This window comes from Alligator mississippiensis, chromosome 14, assembly GCF_030867095.1.
Source record: "Alligator mississippiensis isolate rAllMis1 chromosome 14, rAllMis1, whole genome shotgun sequence".
Classification (NCBI taxonomy): domain Eukaryota; kingdom Metazoa; phylum Chordata; order Crocodylia; family Alligatoridae; genus Alligator; species Alligator mississippiensis.
The window spans coordinates 19,118,975-19,141,020 of NC_081837.1; the positions used below are offsets into that span (position 1 = coordinate 19,118,975).

General features: G+C 44.4%; 1 pseudogene; it reads left to right on the top strand.

Annotated features, from left to right (window-relative positions):
• Nucleotides 1-22,046, top strand: part of LOC132244897 (AP-2 complex subunit beta-like) — an 81,291-nt pseudogene that overhangs the window by 2,448 nt on the left and 56,797 nt on the right.

The following is a 22,046-nucleotide window of genomic DNA, read 5'->3' on the forward strand; positions in this document are numbered from 1 at the left end:
TGTTACCCTGATGTAATAAAATAATCAAAAGCAATAAGATCTCTTCCTCCAGTGGTCATTTCTTTCTCAGCCCATGGTTGCAAGTTTGCGAGAGAGTCAGTTTCCTCATCCAGCTGGCAGCAGTCCCATTTAAGAAAAAGTTCAAAATGGGTCTGCATTCATGGGAAGTTGGGGCAGCCCATCTGATCTCTATATTTTGTTGTTAATCAACTTAGCTTGGTGGAAGAAAAAAAAAGTGAACATCAAAGTCATTCTGAAATTCCTACAGCAGTAAATGAATGTGTGCTCCTACAGTCTAGTTTTCATGATCAGCCTATCCACAGTAGCTGCTGAATGTGAGACAATAGCACTACAGAAGAGGTTCCCAATCTGTGGCGCGGGTACTACTAGTGATACACAAACAACCCGTAAGTAGTACACGTTAACAGATTTATTATAAGTAATTTATATGACAAAAAATTTACTGGTGGTGCTTAAGGTTGAACTGAAAAAATTGGTGGTGGTAAGGCTGTATCATTTTAAATTGGTGGTGCTCAATCTATCAGAGTTTGGGAACTGCTGTACTACAGTAATAGGTCAAGGTGTCTGTGATAATGAGGGTGGAAAATGTTGGTGTAGAGAGCGATGGAGAGATTTCAAGCTTCCGTAAGGTTACTATAGAGCAATTTATTTTTCTTAATGTTGGGGGATTGCCAGTGTCATCATGATTCAGGAAACAAAGTGATTAAACAGCCTTGTGGTGTGTATAGAAACTGTTTTTACAGTCCTTTGTGTGGTGCTGCAACTCCTGAATATACCTGTAGGGGGAGTCCTACTTTTTTTTCTGTAGAGTCTGCCATTGTTTGAGAAGAGTCGTGAAACCTGGATTTCTTGCTTTTAGGAATCAAAGCCTTCTTTGATACTGTCTTTTTTTTTTGATACAGAATATATATATATTCTGGAGAGAGAGAGAGATGGATGTATCTCTATAAAAATACTCTGTGATGTCATTTGTTGGTGTAGTGTGAAGATTGTGAAACTTCTGGGGAATACATCTGCAGAGCAGCTATCTTCTATTATGTACTCTGGCTAAATTACGGTTCTTTTAATGCATGGCTCACATATTGGGGAACAGTGGCTACAGCGTTTGTCCAAATGTTCCTTGTTCTTGCAGGTGTTCTAAGGAATTGGAACCATGACAGACTCCAAGTATTTCACAAATAATAAAAAAGGTGAGCTTTAAACTATTCTAGTGTATTGGAGGCTCCTGGGGACACTGAGTGCCTATTTTAAAATGAGGTTTTTAACTCCATACAACAGAGTTTGTGCTTTCTTATGTGCTGTGTCCCCATTTCTCTTCTTAGTCATCCAGAAGCTGTTCAAAAGTAGGCCATAAAACAGTTCCCGAACACCCAGCCCCCTCCCACATGATGTCAAAAGACAGGATTGATGAATTGAACATGCTTGCAGTATGCAAACAAGGCAGCCCCACTTACCTTTTCTGGCTCTGTATTACTTTCTGGAAGGTCAAAAACAGAACTTTGGGATTTGAAACATACAGCAGCCTTTTATAGAGATTTATATACACGGCAAAGTGGTCGGGACTGCAGGCAGTGCATTTAAAAGTGGACCTAACCAGAAGCGTGCTTGGGTTAGCTGGAAGGAAAAAGCAGAGTTTAAGGATGCAGACTTGTTGTGTGTGTAGTTGTAGCCATTGGGAGTGTGGGGAAAGTTGGGCCACAAGTCTCAGATAGTATGTATGTGTTTTTAAAATATTATGGGTCTCTTCTTGCTGCCCCTTGCCAGTCCTGGTGAAATCTACCAAAGGAGGAAGACCCATGCACTTTTCTCACCTTTGTCCTTCACATGACTTCCTCTTGGGTTTATAGTAACTATGTTGGCTGCCTAGTGATATACTATAAACTGTGTTGAAAAGAGAGGTTTTTTCTGAGTAACTTGATTCATGGGCATAAAAAAGGCATAATGCACACATCAGGGTAGCTGTGGACTTCCTCCATCATTGTGAAGTCATTTTTTCTTAGTTTAACTTCTGGCATAAAGGACTAATGGAAATTATGGAACATTCATGCCAAACCCACTGAACTTGGCCTTTTCTAGTCCCAGTGGGCCTGTCGAACTAATCCTACATTGGATGCTGCCAAGATCAAAGTCCTGATTGAGGGGAGAATGTTGGTTTGATTATGTCGTCCATAGCCCCTCTACAGTGACAGAGTAGCTAGATGTTTCTGTTGACCAGTTACTAGTAACTGTGTGATGACATTGATGTCATTATGCTTCAGAGTCAACACACCCTTGGATCTAATGGAGTTCACATCTTTCTGAGAAACAACAGCACTCTCAACTTACTTCCCTTTGACTGAATCTGCAGGTTCTCACTGAGATGATTATACGAGGCCTCAGAACTGTACATCCTTACTCAGCGCAAAGGGAAAATGCTGGTGATGCATACCGACCGGTTCAGTCAGGCTCCTGGGCAGGATCTCAGCCTGTTTATGATCTGGATGTCTTTTTCAGGTAGCTGGCAATATAAACAGACACCCCAGCATTCCTCAGAACAATAATTTCATTCCTTTTCAGGAGCCCTGCTAGTGAATGCTACCAAGGAAGAGAATGTACCTCACTGTAAAATACTGTGTTCATTTATAGCCCTGTAGAAGTAATTCATAACAACTCGGCAATCTTCTAGCAGCTAGTTTTGCTGCTGCTGTTTCCTATGGAAACAGTGGCTTGCTATTACCTGGGCCAATCAGCCGATGAAGCAAGAGGGCCAGCATCTCTGCAGCACTTTCCTTTTTGATTTTCTGGCCTTGCCTAATTTAAAACTCTTGGCACCCAGTACATTCATGACTCAGATGGAACAAATGGCTGGGCCTGAGAACCTGAGGCAATGCTTAATGAGAAGAACAGGATTTATGCACCTCTCTTCTCTCAGCAACCCTGGCTGCTGCACCCTGTTTCCAAACATGCCAGCCCACTAGGCTTCCTTAAAATTGCCGTTTGGATTAGAACATTTTTAAGGATATTTGTTGCATCCTTAATTTAAAGGAGCTGGCAAAAAATCCCAAGCAGGCTCCTTTATCCAGTCTGTGGTTTCATTGGCCTGTTTCATTGCTGGCTCATAAACTTGACCTACAGTAGTCCCTGACACTAACAAATCCAGTTCCTCGTGTATTCTTTATTGTTTTCAACTCCCTTTTCCTGTTTTGTTTGCCTTTAGAGAATTGTGCTCACTTCCTTCACCTGTAGTTTGGCATGGTGGAATCAACAATAACACATCATACCCCCAGGGGACTGTTGTCACATGCTGATTTATCTGTTCCTTTTCCTGTTTAAACGGTGATCAGGAAAAGCTGGAAAACTAGGGTGGGAAATGTTTCTTTGGTTTCAGAGCTGCCCGCTCGGATCCAGGAGTCTCATCCACATACCTACTAGAGGCCCAAAGAATATCTTCTCTGTTGGCTGGTTCTGTATCTCTGCTAATCGTTAAGGGAATAGGTACCTGTCACATTATTCAGCCCTCATACTGCAGTTGTAGGTTCTGTAGAAGACTCCTATGATAGATGGGACCATACCGTATCAGTGGTATATGGGAAACAATGGTTCAGACCTTGCAATGTAGCCTTGAAAGAGGTGTTTTGTCCCCAAAAGCTCATCTCTGCAGTTAGCCTGGACTTCTGCCATTCTGTGTGTCCTTATCGGATAGCTTGTATCCAGTGGTGATGCTGCCTTCTCTGTGTTCCTGCAAACCATCTCCAGTTGGAGGGAAAGTTATTTCCCTTCCCAGGCCAGCTGGATTCTATAGATAGATACTGTCCAAGCAGGTTCAGGAATCTGGTGTGGATTGAGGTTTACTTTATGGCTGCAGGGATCCGTCCTCAATTGATTTCTCTACACGGTAACAGCCGGAAGAGTTAATCTCACAGAAGGTCCTTCAGTCACTTTATGGATGGCATCAGGAATCCAGGCCTTGCACTTCCCCGGGTTTCTGTGCTTGTTAGCAGTAGTTCTCCCTTTTTTAACCTTGCATGTATTTTTCTGTTGGAGTAAAATTGATGCAGCTGTTCCTGCAATGTCTGTATTGCACTGTGACCTGTGTCATCTGCTGTTTCCTCATTTGTGCTTTGAGGAAGCAAATGATGATAACTAAAGGTAGGACAGTCCAGGGAAAATAATTAGCTGAACTGAGCCACTGTTTCTTACATTTTCTGTTCCAGGATGGCCTCTCTCTTCCCCCAGGTTTTTGTTTGATCCTTGATATGCTTCAGTGGCTAATTTAGAGATGCTGATCTAATGTTCCTTGAAAGTGGCAAGTTTTGATTGTACTTCATTACTTTTATTAAACATTTTGAAGCCACATCCTCCATATTATTATTACTGCAGCTCTGAAGATTGCCTTATCACTGTATCATAACCTCCATACATTTTGCAGGCCCCATGTGCTACTGCACCAATTCTCTGACTGTAGCGGACTGAAAAGAATGTCCTTAGGATACCATCAGCACTGCTCTTTAACTCAACAGGTTAGCTCAGTTAATCTTTCCTTCTTCTTGTCACAGGCTACCTCAGCTTGGATTGGAAAAGTCCAGTAATCAAATTGGCACACACATGGTGGTTTTCTGGTTTCCCAGTAGCCAATGAATCACTTGCACTAGCCTAGAGGCAATGGCATTTACTTTTCACCTGTAGTGGTGGCACAAATCATTCTTCAGGGAGCCCTAAAGCTAGCCTTTCTCTTCATCTGAGCTTCAGGCTGTTGTGTCCCTTTACAGGAGAGATCTTTGAGCTCAAGGCTGAGCTCAACAATGAAAAGAAAGAGAAGAGGAAAGAAGCTGTGAAGAAGGTTATTGCTGCCATGACTGTAGGGAAGGATGTAAGGTAAACGCTGCTTTTGCTCTTCCTGGTGGTCTAACTTCAGCAGGTCCAGTCCTCCCCTATCCTACCTGAGGATCTTTCTCTCCTGAATTGGGGTAAAACGAACAGCTTAATCTTGGAGGGGCTGGCAGAACCAAAGGGCTTTGCAGGTTTGGGGTCTGGGTTCTTTATTAGATCAATGGGAACTAGTGGCAATATGGGGGAAATTTTATCTGTCTTTGGCAGCCCTTTTGCTTGGTTCAGACCAGTTCTCACTTGGTGATTTCGTGAACAGTGATTTAATCACAGAATGAAAAAGTAACCAGTCCCAGATAAGCCAAAAGCTGTGTAGTTGTTTAAAACCTGTTTGTAACTCAGCTATTTTAGATGTCCTATCTGAGCTGACATTTTCAAATCAAGTTGTTAATCCAGAATTTTTTTTAAAGTTTTAAAAAGGCATTGTTTTTCAGATACCTCTTAGCTTGTGATAAAGTCATTAAACTGGGCCTTTAACACTTAATCGCGCTTGCTAAAGGGAAACCTTTAAATCAAAGGCAAATGACTGCCAATATTTTTCTTTTGTAGCAGCTGAAGTGACTTGAGTCAAGGCTTTCTCCTGTCAGCTTCTCCTAGATCCTGCAGTAAAGTCATAATAGTCCTGGATTCATGGTGACATAGTCTGTTGCCAGGAAAATAAATGTAAGGTTCCAGGTTTAGCAGCATGACTTAATTGCAGGATGAAGGAGCAAATGAAGCGTTGGAGGGAAGCATCTTTCAGTTAGCCAAAGACCTTAACCTTTAGATTCTCATAATGGACCTGAGATATGGGGATCCAGTATAACCTCTGAGTTTCCTCTGCAATGCGACTTACTAGTTGCCATTTGGTATTTATGTAAGACTCTGGTTATTGCAGTTTTAATTTCTTAATCGTTTTAGATTTTACCAGCCTGAAATTTGCTATATAGGTTCCTCTAAACAAGGCTCCTTTCTCAGGCAAAAAAATCTGAGGGTTTATTTGTTTCCTGCTGTTGCCAGTTAACCCCCAAAGCTGGGCACATTAACATTATCGTCTTGTTCTGTCAACTTCCTAATTGGATCCAATTTTGTATGAGCACTTTATTTTACCTGCTTCAGGCACCAGTTTAATCCAGGAGGAGATTAAATGATTAAACAGTTACAAAGTCCCCTGCAAACTGCTTTTGAAGAGGAGAGTGACCTCTAATTTGAATATAGAGTAGTTATAACAGAATATATGGGATATGTTCCAGCGTTCCCCTGGCCTCAGTCAATAATGTTACCATGTAGTCAGGAAGCTCCCTTTCCCTTTGCATATGGTAAATGTAACTTTTCTCTCCCTTTGCCCCGCTCTCATTTTATCGAGCTCTCTCTTTCCTGATGTGGTGAATTTCATGCAGACTGACAACCTGGAGCTGAAGAAGCTGGTGTATCTGTATCTAATGAACTATGCCAAAAGTCAGCCAGATATGGCTATTATGGCTGTGAACAGCTTTGTGAAGGTAACATGGAGCAAGGCTCATTAGAAGGCTCCCTCCTATGGTTCTTGTCATTGTGCCTGCTTTGGTGTGTACTGTTTATCACATGTAGTGTGTGGCTTCGTGCTCGAAAGTTGCTGGACTGAATTGGGATTGTATCTAAGGAAGCAAAATTATCAGAGTGGACCAGACCAATGGGCCCATCTGAAATTGTTCCCTGTCTCCATCAGTAGGCAACACCAAGTGCTTTAAAGCAGGGGCAAGAAAAGTTCAGCCCACGGTCTGGATCCAGCTGGCAGTGGACTCCATTTCCTAACAGTGCCTGCCTGCATGGCTGGGGCTGATTTCCATGGAGACTAGAGCAGCAGTCACACTGATAGCGGAAGGCCAGGGTTTCCATGGAGACCAGCCCCAGCAATGCTGGCAGAGTATGTGGCAGGGCAGGGAGCTGCTCTGGGGCTGGGCTGGGATCTTGCAGCAGTGACGATGTGGTCTGGAGCCGGGGCAGAGCCATGATCTGCAGCCTGCATGCTCTGGGCTGGGGAGTGTAGGCAGTGGATTGTGACTCTACCTCGGCTCACAGATTTTCCCTTTTAAAGGAGACAATCACGGGACACCATGGGTTTCCCCTTGCAGGCAGGCAGAGTTCCAGCCTACAAGGCTGCTTAGGTCTCAGGGGAGTGGGAGAAGGGTGATTGGGGTCAGGGGACCATGTTCATGTGCACGCACAAACATGCACATGGATCAGAATGCAGACAGGCAGCATGGTAAAAAGCAGCTCCCTGGAAGTAAGTTTATGGGGTGGGGGGCATAGGCGATGTATGGGAGAACATGTGCCTCCCCCTTTCAGGTTTCTGCACCCACAGTGGGGCTTGGGGCTGCCTCCTGGCCAGACCAGCACTGAGCAGGTGCTGCCTCTGCAGTGCAGTGGGCAGGACCTGGCACAGGAGGGTGGAGTGGGACAGGGAGGCTCAGTGCTGCTGCCGCTGCTGCCACTAGGAGTGCTACACCACCATGGCCACCAAGGTGTGAAGTGTCCCCTGCCCACCAGGCAGCAGTGGGGGGCACAACTCCATGGTGCCGCCACTGCAGCACCTCACCTTGGTGGCCATGGCACGAGCATATCAGGACTGCTCAGTGCCCCAGAGCATCGGGGGGGACAGTTGCAGCTGGACCCGTGTCTTGGTGAGTGAAGGAAGCAGGGGGAGCTCTAATTTGCTATGATAATAAAAACCAACATCAAATGCCAAAATATGTAGGTATTCAGAATTTATCTTATTATAATGATTGAGGTACTGGTAGGCTTCCAAATTGCTTTAAAATTGTAAATATATAAATAAAACATTGTGTTCAGCTGATCCCTATATATATGGTTGCGTTTCATTTTATTGCGGAAAAACGTGGATTTGGGGTTTTTTAATTAGAGACTTTGTGATTTTTTTGCTTCCTGTCAGGCGCAGCTCTGGCTCCGTCCCCTCCCAGGACATGGAGCACATGGAAGCTCTGGCTCCTGCCTGACCACACAGCAATATCCTGGGGCCAGAGCTCCTGCTGCCACTGCTGCATGAGCAGGCAGGGACTAGAGCTTCCATCTACTCCATACCCAGGAGGGAATAAAGCTGAATCTGAACCTGACAGTAAGTGGTGGGGGGGAGGGAAGGCTGTAGAGATGAAGGCTGTGAGGAATGGGGCGGGGTGGGCCGCAAAGGTAGAGGCTGTGGGGAGTGGGAGGTAAAGGACAGTGAGTGGTAGGTAGACAGGGCAGGCAGGGGAGCAAGGGGCACAGGCATGATGGAGGGGGCAGGCTGCAGGGGAGAGAAGTGGTTGGAGGCAAGGGGTGGCTTGATCCCCTCTACCATATACCCCTTGTTGCTGCTTTCCATGCTGCAGCAGTGAGGGGGATGAATTTAAGGCAACCCTTTGATAATTAGATTCTATACATGGTGAATTATAACAGATTTATACATTTTCCATATATGGAATCTAATTTTTGGAATGGGTCACTTTAAATTAAGTTGTCTTAGTTTTAGATAAATCTGGTAAATTAGAACATGTCTGAGCTTCTAGCATGGCAGTAGGGGGGTGTCTGTCCTTCCTGGTTACAGGGAGGAAATCCAGTTCAGAATGGACTTCTGCTTTCCTGGCTAATTAAATTTTAGATGAGACTCAGCAGACTTCTAGGGCTGTGCACTCTTACCCATTACACCTTAAGCCCTTGCTTCCTTTATGACAAATTAGTGAGTAGATCTAATACTTTGACCACCTTTTTCTTTGGAAGGAAATGTTTTATCTCTGACTTCCCCTTCAATGTGCTACAAGGAACAAGGGTTGGTCAAATGAAAGTGTGTTTGAGATAATTTATGGTAAGTCAGCATTTCAGCTACAACTTGTCATCTCCGGGGTCTGTAAGAAAATAGTCTCTGTACGTTTTAAGCTCAGCCCCTTTTTGGTGCTTTTCATTGATAAGGGATTAAATAATTAAAGGATGTGTGTCATGCTTTTGTAAACTAAATTTTGGAGCACTTTCTTGACTGTATAAATGAATTATGTTTGATATGCTAGAAACAGACTGAAGCTAATGCTTGAATTTCTAAAATCAGGGTTTGAAAGTTGCACTGTCTGAGGCATTGAACCTGCTACGTGCATTTCTGCCTCTGAAAAGTACATCTATGTTGATATATCTTTAACTAGGGTCTGATAGATCAGATGGATTACTGCTGAGTCTATAAAATCTCAGCTTCAAGGCAATGCTGTGTAGAACTCTGTTTCTAGACCTGATGGTCTTCAGGAAGTTTACCTTAATGAAAATCGCCATGAGTTAATTACCATCTTTCACCACTTGAATTCTCTGATTTGAGCAGTGACTAGAATCACAGATGTGTTAATGTGCTGTGCCATCTGAAAGCCAAGAGTTTCTAGCTTTCAGGGTGCAAAAACATTTCTCCTTAGTTAGCAGTTCCCCAGATTTGGCTGTAAAGTCATGTTAAAGTTTTGGATGGAGAAAAGCAAGTAGCACAAACTGCCAGAAGTACAAACCATTTTGAACTTGTATAGAATGTTTTTGGAACCTGTAAACTTTCCTGGGGTTTGGCTTGGACTAGGGCAATTATTGCTTTACTCTAACGAGAGACCCATTATCTGGGCAGGGTAAGAATAGAATATCCTAATTCCAGGGCTAGCCATTCTAGTGCTCACTAATATCAGTGGTTAGTACTACAAAACCCACTTATTGCAAGTGCTTCCCCTGCAGGACTGTAAAGATCCAAACCCACTGATCCGTGCATTGGCAGTCCGTACAATGGGATGCATTCGTGTGGACAAAATCACAGAGTATTTGTGTGAACCACTCTGCAGGTGTCTAAAGGATGAAGACCCTTATGTACGGAAGACTGCAGCCGTCTGTGGGGCGAAGCTGCATGACATTAATGCCCAAATGGTGGAGGATCAGGGGTTCCTGGATTCCCTATGTGACCTGATTGCAGACTCCAATCCCATGGTAATGTATTTGTCCCTCAGTGTCTTCTCCTATATTTGTAATAGGGCATGTAGTTGGAACTATTATTTTGCTGTCCAGTTCATGGATGTGTTAACTGGAGATTATTCAAACCTTGAAAAGAACAGAAAGTATCTTGTTCTGTAGGTCTGATCAAGGCCTTACCTTGTTTGGACATGCCCTGACAACTAGGTTGGGTTCCAGTCCTTGCATCCTGTGTGCTTCAAGGCTCTAGGGCTTGAACAGCTTGTAGATGCTGCCCATGGCTCAGCTGGGGTCTCTTGGTATGCAGAGCCTTGATTTAGCATACCTTCACCCAAAAGCTAGAACCTATAATCCATCTATTTGTCACCCTGCATCTGATGCTGACCCATCTGTAGCTTAAATGCACGCTTTCCCCAGGGGCATTCTAGGCTGTGGTTTAGCCCTTCAAGGGTAGCTGATAGTAAAAGCAAACATGAAGACACATTTGTTTGCGCGCATTTGTATGCACACAGGTGGCTTAGCACAAGGATTCTGAAAGCACCATTGATCATTATTAAATAACCTGAAAAATGCACAGATCTATGAACCCTGCATGCATTTTCCATGCTTTAGCTTCCTTACCACTCTAAAGTATGTTGAGGGCTGAGGTCAGGTCCTCTGTGGTGATGTGGGATCCTTTTGTGATGCTCCCAGTTTGTCTTCTGAACCATGGAGTCCTTTCAGGTCACCTCCTTTCTGGCCTTGCCTGCTCCTACTGCTAAACCAGGATTTTGCACTACAGAAAACATACTTACCTATTCCTCTCTCCTGTTCAGTACTTTGTGTGAGGGTCATCTGAGTTCTTTATATACTGTTTCTTTATTACTTCTGTCCCATCATTCTGCTTGGGGGGGGGAATATCGATTCTCCACTAGCCCCAACAGAGGACCATGGTCAGACTGGTTTCCCTGTTCTATCCATCTCAACATGTATCTGGTTTTGGTCAAAGCATAGTTGTTAAGCTAAATACTCTCTCCATGGACCCTTGTCTAATGAGTACAAGCCACAAGTGTCCTCTGCCGGGGGGGTACACATTCACGAGGCTTTCATAATCCACCAGTCCCATGGCAATCCCAGAGGTCGGCCAAGAGCACCCTTCTGCAAATACGGAGTATGTCAAATTTGCTTGGCAAAAATGTGTCAGAGGTTGTTCTCTGCCATTTTTCCTCAACTCTAGAACTCTTCCTTTTGAGGTCTGCCAGAGCCCAAGCCTGGACATGTTTTGGAAGCACTAGAAGACCTTTGCATTTGGTCAGGCATTTAGCAAGCAAAGCCATGCTGAGATACTCTTTAGTGGGTTTCTGTTTTATATTCCCCTTTTAAGTTGTTTTGTGTTCTTGCTCTTTTTTTTCTTGTCAGTTTCCTATTTTGTTCTCTTACTGTGAGTTGCCTTGAACCTTTATTGGGACAGGTAGCATATATATTGCATGCATAAATAAATAATAAATAAGTCTGCATAGTAATGAGTGCACAACAACTTCATCACCACAGCCAGAATGCCTGAACTTACAGTAGGTTCTTAAAATTATTGCAGTTTGTCCTTTCAACGTATACCCTCATTTTCTATACCTTGGTAGATTTCTTGACTATCTTCCATGGTTGAAATGAAATTTTGGTTCACCTGGTACCTCTTCTCAGTATATCAAGCACCCTTTCCTTCCAAACAAATGCAGCAAAACTGTGTTGTAGATCCACATTAAAGTAAGAGAAGCATCAACCTATATGAGTTGGAAGGGTGATGGTGATGAAGAATCAGTTCTACCACAAACCTGCACTCTGGCTTGGTGGCAGCTGAGAAGCAGGGCTAGCCACTTGTCAGTTGTGGCTGCATTTGTCTTTATTAAAGTGGTTATGAACCAGTGTCTGGTTCTTCAGTGTAGCTGAATAGGAGTGGCACTTTAACCAGCCCATGAGTCAGCTGCCTCTTAAATCTGGCTGAAACCTTGGAATTGATCCCTCCTCTTCCCCAGTTAATGAGAAAAGCCTGTATTTCATAATTATAGTCTCTGTTTGTAATCAACCAGCTTTCGAAGGCAGATGGTAAAATTTACTGTGACTCCTGTTCTTTTCCCATACCCAAAGTTTTAGTCCTGGGAAGAGAGGAACACCACAGTATCAGTGTCATGCAAGTGACACACTTCCCTTTCAGCCGGGGCTGGAGCTGTAATGAGTGACTCATGAGCAAGTCATCTCTGATCTCCATCATAACAATGGCACTATCTGAAGTGGAGTCCTCAAGGAGGTTGAGGAGGCCCCAGGGGCTCTCTAGTGCTCTCTTCTGCCACCCTAAAAGCTGTTGCTCATTTTCAGTAGTTCTTAGATCTAAATGTGTGTGGGCTGGGGTTAGTTTTTCCAGCCAGGTGGGACATCCAGGTTTAAGACTGTATTGCAGGAAAAGCAACCAGGCTTTCCAAGTAAATGCAGAGCCTATGCACAGGGAAACAAGTTGTAAGTGAGAAGCACAGAGTAATTTGATTTTAGGTGTGAGCCAGCAAATAAGCACAAAGAGAAGGAAGGCTTTATCAATACAATGACAGCCATGGTAACAAAAGCAAAAGGTATTTGCCCTTGAGAAAGGGAGAAGATTGAGGTGAGTTTGAGAGTCTTGCTTCATGGAATATCATTTTAATGGTCTCCTGCTATTCTCCCCAGGCTCACTTTACCCATTGACTTGGCTGCAGTGCAAGGGAATCATGTATCCAGGTAGATTCATCCCTAAAATTTCCCTGACCTTTAATGTGAAGGTACTTGCTATATAGGTGGTTTGAGCCTGAAAGAAGGCCCTGCACTCCTTTATTGCTCTTTTAGTTCAGTGTTCTTTAGCACAGTTCTGTTCCTTTTTAATGGATGCTAAAGGCTTTGGGTTCAGAACCTGTAACTTGTTCATATTATAATAAAAGTAAAAAATATGCCCTGCCATGAATATGGTATCGTGGCCCTGACGGTTCGGTTTGAAATAGTGTTCAAGAAGAGACTGTGTCATCCTCAGGTTTTAATTATTCCAGGTAAGATCACTATCTGAGCGATCTTGGGATCTACACTTAGCTCATTCAGGTACCACTGTTTTCACTTGCAAGGAGAGGTGCAACACTGAGGCTTAATTGGGGCACTTAGGCTTAGTTGCTTCAGGCAGAATGAAGAGTTCATTGAACTCCCTGTGGGCACTGCCCATTTTAGTGCTTCTGAGCTTGAGGGAAAAAATGTAAGTGATTAATTGCAACATGGCCAGACAAGGTTCCTTGGGTGAATTTGATATCTTTTATTAGACCAACCCAGATAGTTGGAGAATAGTTATTAAGCAAGCTTTCGAGTTCAAAAACCCTTCGTCAGGCTAAGGAAGTTTTAGCAGTTGGTGTGTGCTCTTCCTGGATGGAATGAAAAGTAAAGAAGCCAGGGGCTGGGCTGGGGAGTCAGGTGCCAGGCAGATTATAGTTTGGCTTCTTTCTTTTTCATGTTGTACAGTTTCCATTTCAGACGGCTGAATTCGATATCTTCCATGTTGCAGGGGTGTAACATGGGCACTTATAAAATCAAATTGCTGAACAAGGGCAGTGGAGTCATCTATACAGGTCACTAGGTGTTAAACAGGTAATCCCTCTTTGGTCGTTACTTATAAGCAGGGATCCTGGTTTTCCCTGATTAAAAATCACAAAGTCTCTGCTAAAACCCCCAAAATCCATGATTAAAATTAAAGGTGCCCCCACAGCCCCTGCTCCCCCAGCCTTGCCAGCGGGGGCCCCCAGCTGTCAGGGGTATGGGCCTGGGTCCGCAGCACCCTGCCCCCCCCCCGCTGCGGGCCCAGGTGAGGTGGCTCTCCGCTGCTGCATGCACTCCCAGGGGGTAGTGGGGACTGACACGCCCCCCCCCCCAGATCTGTACTTGGGGCAGGCACAGGCTGAGGCTGCTGCCCAGTCAGGTGGGGTTTGGGGCCCGGGGCTGCAGTGCGCAGCTGCAGGGCCCCAGCGGGGAGCAGGACGGGGCCGTGGGTAGCTTGTCCAGGGGAAGTTAAGAGGGAGGGCCAGTTCCCCACTGCCGTGCACACTCCTGGGGCTCAGGGGAGACCCATGCCCCCTAGATCTGTACCCAGGGCAGGTGCACGCTGCGGGGTCAAGCTTCTGCCCGCTTCCCTTCCCCAGGGCCTCTGGAGCCGGTGCCCACGACCCGGTGCAGCTGGGGATAGCAGGGCTGCATGGGGGTTCCTTGCCACTGTCAGCTGCCATTGCCGCCCCCCCCCGCACTACCCTGACACAGCAGCTGTGCACACAGGAGGTGTATCGCCAGGGCGAGGGGGGGGCAGTGTACAAGGCTGGGCGAGGAGGTTTTCCACACAGCTCCTCCACTCCCTGCCACACCGGGTCATGGCGGGAGAAGCGGTGCGGCAGGGAACAGTAGGTCCCCTGCTCACCACTGTTCCCCAGCCCTGCCTAGCTCCCTCCCTACAGGGGCCTGAATTCCCCTCTTTCCCCCTGCACTTACCTGCTGGAGCTGCTCTGCAGGCTGCCTGAGGCCACACGCATGTCTATACATGTGATGCCCACTGTCTTTCCACCTTCTTCCCGCTCCCTCCCAGCTCCCTGCAGGCTGGAAGTCTTCCAGCCTGCAGGGAGCTCATTGCAAAATGGCAAAATCTGTGGGTTTCTCTGGTAAAATGAGAAATCTGCGTTTGCTTCTGGTAAAAGGCATAATCCACAGTTTACTCCATTTTTTGTGGAAAATGGAAAACCCAGATCTCTGCTTATAAGTGAGGAGGGGCAAGCTAGTTTTAAAACATCATCCATTCCCTGAGGGCTATTGTAGCAAAGTCATGGTACAATTGCTCTATCTAGGAATCTGTGTGCAGCCGATGCCAGATTTCAAATACTTATGAGGAAAAGTTTCGTGGGGAAAAGCCTCTTACAAAATTCAGTACTGGAAGAACAACCTAATGAATTTTCTTTCCCCCTCCCCTGTCAAGTTTGCAAAGCAGATCTTGCTGTCTTCACTCCCTGTTTATCTACAGTGCAAAGGAGCAGAGATGGTTTTTCTCACCTAGCTGGTGAGAACTGCAAATACTAAGGAACTCTTTAGAGGCAAGATTGCTTTGAAGTCAGAATGGGAATTTAGTAAATAAACTACTTTTCCTTTAGCTTTCTGCAGTTCAGGGGACCTGTCCTCTTCAATCACACTTCTTGAAATACTTTTCCCTTCCTTAGCTACTTGTAACACCTTTATCCAGTCCTAGAACTGGGTAAAGATTAGAGAGGAAAAATCCTCTGCTTTTATTTTATATTGTTTGTACATTTGATAACACGTGGATAGTGTCAGTTTCTCTGTAGTGCACACCTTTAATTAACTTTGTCAGGATGAAGAACAACAACATCTTCCTTGTGCCTTTTGGCTGAACAGAACTTCTTATATTAGCCTTTTTTTTTTTAATCCACATAAAATGCACAGGGGTGTATATGCTGGCAGTTTTTCTGTCACAATTGTGCTTTACTTTTCTAGCTGCATTTTACTTCCATCATCACAATGATCTTTAGCTGGAGAGAGACTGTAGATATTAGAGCCTTAGATAACATCCATCAAATCCTGCTGGGCCCAATAATAGCGCAAGGGAGGTTTTTTTTTATGTTTGGATGCTGTATTTATGCAAAATGATGTTGTCACTTGTGTGTTTGACCTGGTACATCAAGTGGCACTGGGATTTTTCAGAGACCTTCAAGGGAGAGATTTGGGCATTCACTGAATTTCAGTGAGTTAAGTGCATAACTCATAGGCCCCTTAGAGAATCCCAGGCTTTGTCCAGCTGTGGCAAGAGCTCAGAATCTTAAATTCTCCTTTAATGGCTTGAAAGAGTGAATGGCATGGAAACAATCCCTTCATCAACATGTGGGTGTTTGAATGATGAAGGGCTAGTTTGGCCCAGCCGTTTAATGCCATCTGTATGTTCCATATCTAATGTTTTAACCCCCTTACAACACCTTCTTCATATAAAACAGTGTCTTGAAATTGAGAGGTTTGGGATTCTATACAGCTAGATGTTGGCTCAGAGAGCTGCTTATGGCAGTTTGGAGTCCTAGGGTGCTGAAGTCCCATAAGGTTACTTTTCAATGAGGAAAATCAGAGTTGCAGAATCGGTCCATAAAAAATCCAGGCTTGCCCTGTATGTGTGACATCTGCTCGCTGCTGCCTTCCGCAGGCTTCCTGGCTGTCCTGGGGGTAGGTGGATTGATGACTTCAGTCATGACAGGCAGTGAGTTTATATGAATTAGTGACTGGAGAAAATCAATGCTTGTATTTTTAATAAGGTTATGTGAACTGTTGGAACAGAGATGGAGGTTTGGGATGAATAGTCCATCCTTTACAAGACACTTCCACTGGGCTCAGTTATGCAGTAGATCCGTCCATCAGCTGGGATTCTAAAGGAACCTGTTTCCGCCCCTGGGCCATCATTAGTACTTTTGATTAAAGCTGGTGGACAACAGCTTGAAAAATCCCTCAGTAGATGATCCTTTAAGTATATTTCCTAGGGATACATGTAAGATCCCTTATGTCTGATAAACTCTAAATGTAATTCCAGCAGGAAGCAAAGAAGGTAAATTTCTTCAAGTTTTTATGTTGGAAAGCAGGGGGACATAAAACTGTCACTGATTTTTGGCAGCTTGGGAGTACCAGGTTTGATGGACTCTGTTTGTGGTGATCATTTCCCACTATTCTATGTCCCACAGCTGTTTGTCATTTGTGTACATATCAAACCATACAACTACTGACTTGCCCAGAATTTCCTGCAATCAGTAATAAATCAGGGCAGGTGGTGAAAAGCCAACTTTTTTTGCTCTTTCCAGCCAGAGAAGAGAAGGTTCTTACTGCTCTTCTTGTGCTCTTTTTAGAGGAAGTAGAACTTAGGTGTTTGGCTTTTACGGGGGCAAGGCTGGTAGCTGGGACTCCCCCTAGATGTTTAGGGGACCTGTCAACTGAATGATCTCTTTCAAGATGTGTGTGTTTTTTTTTCCCATTCTGCCCTGAATTAATACCAGGCTTTCACATGATGTTTGCTTGGATACACAGTGCCCTTTCGAGGCAGCTGGTCCTGTCCTTTGAAGCATAAGGAGAAGACCTTTTTTCCTATGTTTGATTACAAGGCTGCATGTGGAGTAGCCCAAGAAGATATTTGCTTGTGGTCTTTTCAGTTTCACTGAGAGGGGACAATTTTTTTAGCAGGAATTAATAAGGCTTTGCCTGTCCTCCCTCCTGAATCCAGCACCTTGACCAGAACAAACCACTGTGGTAAATTAACCTTCAGCTGTCATGAATGACCATATCTGTTTCTAAAGCATTTACACTACAGTTCTGCATTAAGTTAAGTGAAAATGGGAAAAGTATCAAAGGCAATGATTGTCCCATTTTTCTGGGTTAACCGCTTCAACCAGGCTGGGGAATCTTAATAAATCATCTCACCTACCATCCAGCAGAACAAACCTAGAATAGCCTACCTGATCCCAAGGAGGGTTAAGTGGAGCGGGTGTTACCTGTCATAGGTATCCTCCAAAAATTCAACAAGGCAGCAACACAAAACTGATTGACACATTCATTCCTGGCAGCCCTCTCTGGTTTTTGGGGTGTATTCATAGGAAGAGTGTTGATTTGAGGAGCAAGGTCAGGGAGGGGTGCAGAAGGCATCTAGTGTATTTATTTATTTATTTATTCTGTCATTAGTTGTACTTTGTACATCCTTATCTTTTAACAATGACCAGGGTGAGAATTTATCCATTTCCAAGGGCAGAAGGGTTGTCTATATAACATTTAACCTCATTACAGTCTTTTATTAAAGGCATCAGTTAACCTGACTAGATATATTTTACCAGCCTCCTGTGATGGGGTCCACAGGGATTTTGTCTGTATCTGCTATAGATTAATATATTCATTTCTTTCCTATTCAGAAAGTCCAGCTCATCACTGCTTTCCCCAATGTGAAATTAAATTGGTTGTGTTGCTGTGAAGCTGATCACCAAGTGCTATATAAAAAAATACACCAAATAAGTGTCATCTTTGGGTAAACACCAATATTTACTAACAAGCTCCTTCTCTTTGATCTTGGGCTTTCACTAGGTGAAAGCAGGCCTGACTGGAAATTTTAAACAAAGAGTAGCTATCCAAGTACAAACAGCCTCTATCCCTGCAGGATATTCTCTTTCATGTACAAAGGTGTACCCAGCTGGCTAGAGCCCTTTTTTCTTAACTCATTCATGTTTTCTTGGGAACAAAAAAGTCTTCCTCTTCTTTTGATGAGATGTGAGAATGCAAAGCAGCTGCCATTTCGCATAAGCATAATGTTTAGCTTACGGCAAGAAATCCTCATTTCTAGTGTGTATTGGGTTTTTCTTTCCGGGGAGATGGTAAATATTTCTTCAAGAGAAGGCAAGAGGGGTATAGGATGGAAACCTCCTCTTTAATGATACATACATCCAGCATGATGGGTTTTTATTGTCTCTAATCAGCTGCCTCTCTGCCACATGGTACATCATTCAAGTTGGTTGCTGCATAGAGTAATAACTCCATCTGCAGTCTGCTGATTGCTGGGTAATTGAGCAAAGACTGGGATGTGCATTCCTACCAATCCAAATCTTCCTTATTTTTCTGTTGTCTGGCTCTAAATTACAGTGACCTTGTTAGCAGCAGACATTTGCCCTTACAGTAATATTTTGTTATGAAGGAGTCATGCGGCATTTAGACTTAAGTGTTCAGGTGCCACACTACTAATATAGAAATCCATAAGAAGGAATGCATGTAGATGTGTGCAAATATACCCTTAAGCTGGGCATCCTAAAACTTCACATTTTTGTTATTCTTTAAAATGTAATAGCCCATTTGACTTAGAAGGCACTGCCTTTTGAATAGGTTTACATTGTGGCCTTTCAGCCTTTGTAGTAATCCTTTTTCCCCCTCTCCCCTCTGACTAAGATGGGCAACATCTGGCTTTTCTTTTTGATTTATTCAGAAGCTGCTCTGTAGCGCTTATTAGGGTAGCTTCTCAGCTTTGCAGACCTGAATTAACTGGAACTCTCAATAGTTGTCTGAAGCGGAGAAAGAAATGACTCTGTTCACAGTCATGTGAGGTCCAGAGTACCTGGTGCTTGTCCAGTGTCCTCCATGAAACTGAAGAGAACCCAGGTCCTTTCCCAAACCTGTTGCTTGATCGCAAGACAACTCTTTTCTTTCTCTTTACTGCCCACCCCCTTGGTTCAGAACCAATGTGAGAATAAGTATGGAATTCGGAGAGTCGCCAGCTTAGAAGTATAGACTCTTTCTGGTCATTTTCAATCTCATGGCTTCCTTTGTTATACTAATAGCTTTGTGTCAGCTTGGTTTAGGAAAGGCATCTCAACTACATTTGCCTTATTTTCCTGAGACAGTATCTTCATTTTTAAAAAACCTCAGTTTTAATGCTCTAGTGTGCAGGGTTATGTCACCTGAATTCAGTATAATTGTGCTACTTCCAGAGATGGCAGATCTTACTGGGTCTGTTAGTATTGTTAATGAGAGAGGCTGGCACTTAATGGAGGAGCAAAAGGTAACTGGGCTCACCTGGCTCTGACTATTGGAGTATCTTCAAACACTTGTAATAAAGCTCCTGGTTTCAGTGTCATGAAATCTACTTATTACTGTTAATGGTGATCCTAGTTCATATGTTCCTAAGGAACTGTTCCTTGGTGTGCACAAGATGCTGGTACTGAAGTTTGTTCTTGCATTTTGAAACCCTGTTGTAGATGGGCTAATCACCAGCCTTTTCAGTAGTCCTGCATGCAAAATGGTCTCTGGGTTGTCTCCATGGCTATTAGAAAGTAAACCACAAGATGGCAGTCTTTTAAAGTAGAACATGAACTCCATTTGGACGAGAGAAGATCTTATTCTATAATTACTTCTCTTGGGGTTCAGGACATAGAGATGTTTGACTTTTTTCAGGAATTGGAAAGGTAGCAGGAAAGCACAGTATAAAATGCATCCTGGCCCATATCAACCTTCTCGCTTTTAAACCCAACAGTATTTTTCTGTCCTGATATTGGTCATGTTGCTACCATTGGTAACTTTTAATCTTCAGAGCAGTCTCTGTAGACAACTTCCCTAGATTCCATGCGTCTTGGGCTCAGTTGGCCTCACTCTTTTTGATTGGTGCCTTCAGGATGTAGTATTGCATGTTAGTCTTGCACATTTCTCCTCTTCAGGCTGTAGTAACACTTGGTACCATTCTCCTAAGTGTGGCTCTGGCAGTGTGACTGAGCACCACATGGCAGGGTTCCACATTTGCATCTAGGCTTCCCATGGGGTTAGGTTACTAGAAGAAAAATGTTACGTTCTAGGCCCTGCAAACCTAGGTTCTTGGCTTAGAGCCGAGTTCGTTTTTTAACACACCACCATCAGGCCAAGCTAGACTGTCAGTAATATATGTGAAACCTTGTCCTCAGGTTATACAGTTAGTGACTCCTCTGCCAGCCCATTATCTTCAGTCACCTTCTTTTCTGTCCTTGTTATTCCATTGTTTGAAGCAGGTGTTGATTCCCAAGAAGGGTGGAAATCCAGACTGGACTCTGACTTGTGTTGGACCAGATGAGCTAAAAGGAATAGAATGTCTGTAATCAGCTCTAACTTCTATCCCAGGGAAAATCCTCGAATAATTAATCAAGGAATATGTATGCAATAGGCTTGCAGAAGGTGGGATTCTGAACGACAGCCAGCATAGCTTCGTCGCCACGCTGGCTCGAGAGAGTCCAGAGAAGGGCCACCCATATGATCAGAAACTTGCATGCCAAGCCATATGAGGTAAGGCTGAGGAGGGACCTGGGACTCTTCAGCCTGAAGAAGAGAAGGCTGAGAGGGGACTTGGTAGCAGCTTACTGCTACATCAGGGGTGTATATCAAGGGCTCGGTGAACAACTGTTTACCAGGGCACCCTTGGGGAAAGCCAGGAGTAATGGCCACAAACTCCTGGAAGACTGTTTCAGGCTCAACATTAGGAAAAACTTCCTACCACAGCCATGGTAGGAAGCCTGTGGAATAAGCTGCCTCCAGAGGTGGTGCAGTCACCTACCCTGAAGATCTTCAAGAGGAGAGTGGACAGTGACCTTGCTGGGGTTATTTGACCCCACTTGTCTTTCCTGCTTGGTTCAGTGAGACTGGACCCAATGATCTTCCGAGGTCCCTTCCAGCCCCTTCCAGTGTATGAATCAGAGCAGATGCGCAGTGAGTGTGTTAATGACAGGGTTCTTTTGTTAGTTTCTATTCACCAGTAAATATCCAGCTCATTTTGTTACAGAATACATGCATGACAAGCACTGAAATGTTCAGTGGCTGTAACAGCACCAAGATAACAACAGCCAAGTGAGTGTGCAGGAAGGAAGGAAGCTTATATTGCAGGCCTTCTGAAATAGGGATGGTCTTTTGATTTTGTGCTTGTTTGTGCAGGGCCTAACACAATAGCATTTTTGTCCATGAGTAGGGCTCCTGAGCTGTACAGTAATACAAATACTAAATTGTCTTGGCTGGAGGTTGATGCAGACAGCTTGGCTGATGGGAGAAAACTGGCTGGGATTAGACACTATGCAGTTGGGACACCATTTTCCTCCTATGCAAAAGCACCCTCTTGGTTTCTAATCTCTTTCCTTTGCCAGTACCTTTATGATCAAAGAATTCAGGAGTTGTGCTGATATGCTGAAACTCCTGTATTCTCTTGATGAGCATAAAGAGCAATTATAAAACCAAATGGTTTCGCAGAATATTACTTTTGCTGGGGTGATGCCGTTGTCCTGATTCTTGGCAGAGAAGAAGCGTCTTTGCTTGTGACGGTGAGCGGAAGCTGCTGGGAGGGGCTGCAACTGAGGGGACTCTCAGCCTGGGCAGCTGCTAACTCTGGGTCCTGGCAGCTGCAGACACTGGGTCCTGGCAACACATCTGGTGCTGGAACCCAGTTGGCTCTCGACAGCTGCAGGGTCTGGCTGCAGTCTCCCAGCCCCAGGAGTGTGTGAACCCTTGGGGCTGGGAGATGGCAACTGCCACTGTCGCCCAGCCTCCAGGATTTAATGCATCCCCCAAGGCTGAGAGATGATGGCAGCCATGATCTCTCAGCCCTGGGGTTTTCATGCACCCCCAAGGCTGGGAGCCCCTCAGCTTATGGGGCCCCCAGCCACAGGAGTTTGTTTCTTGCTGATGCA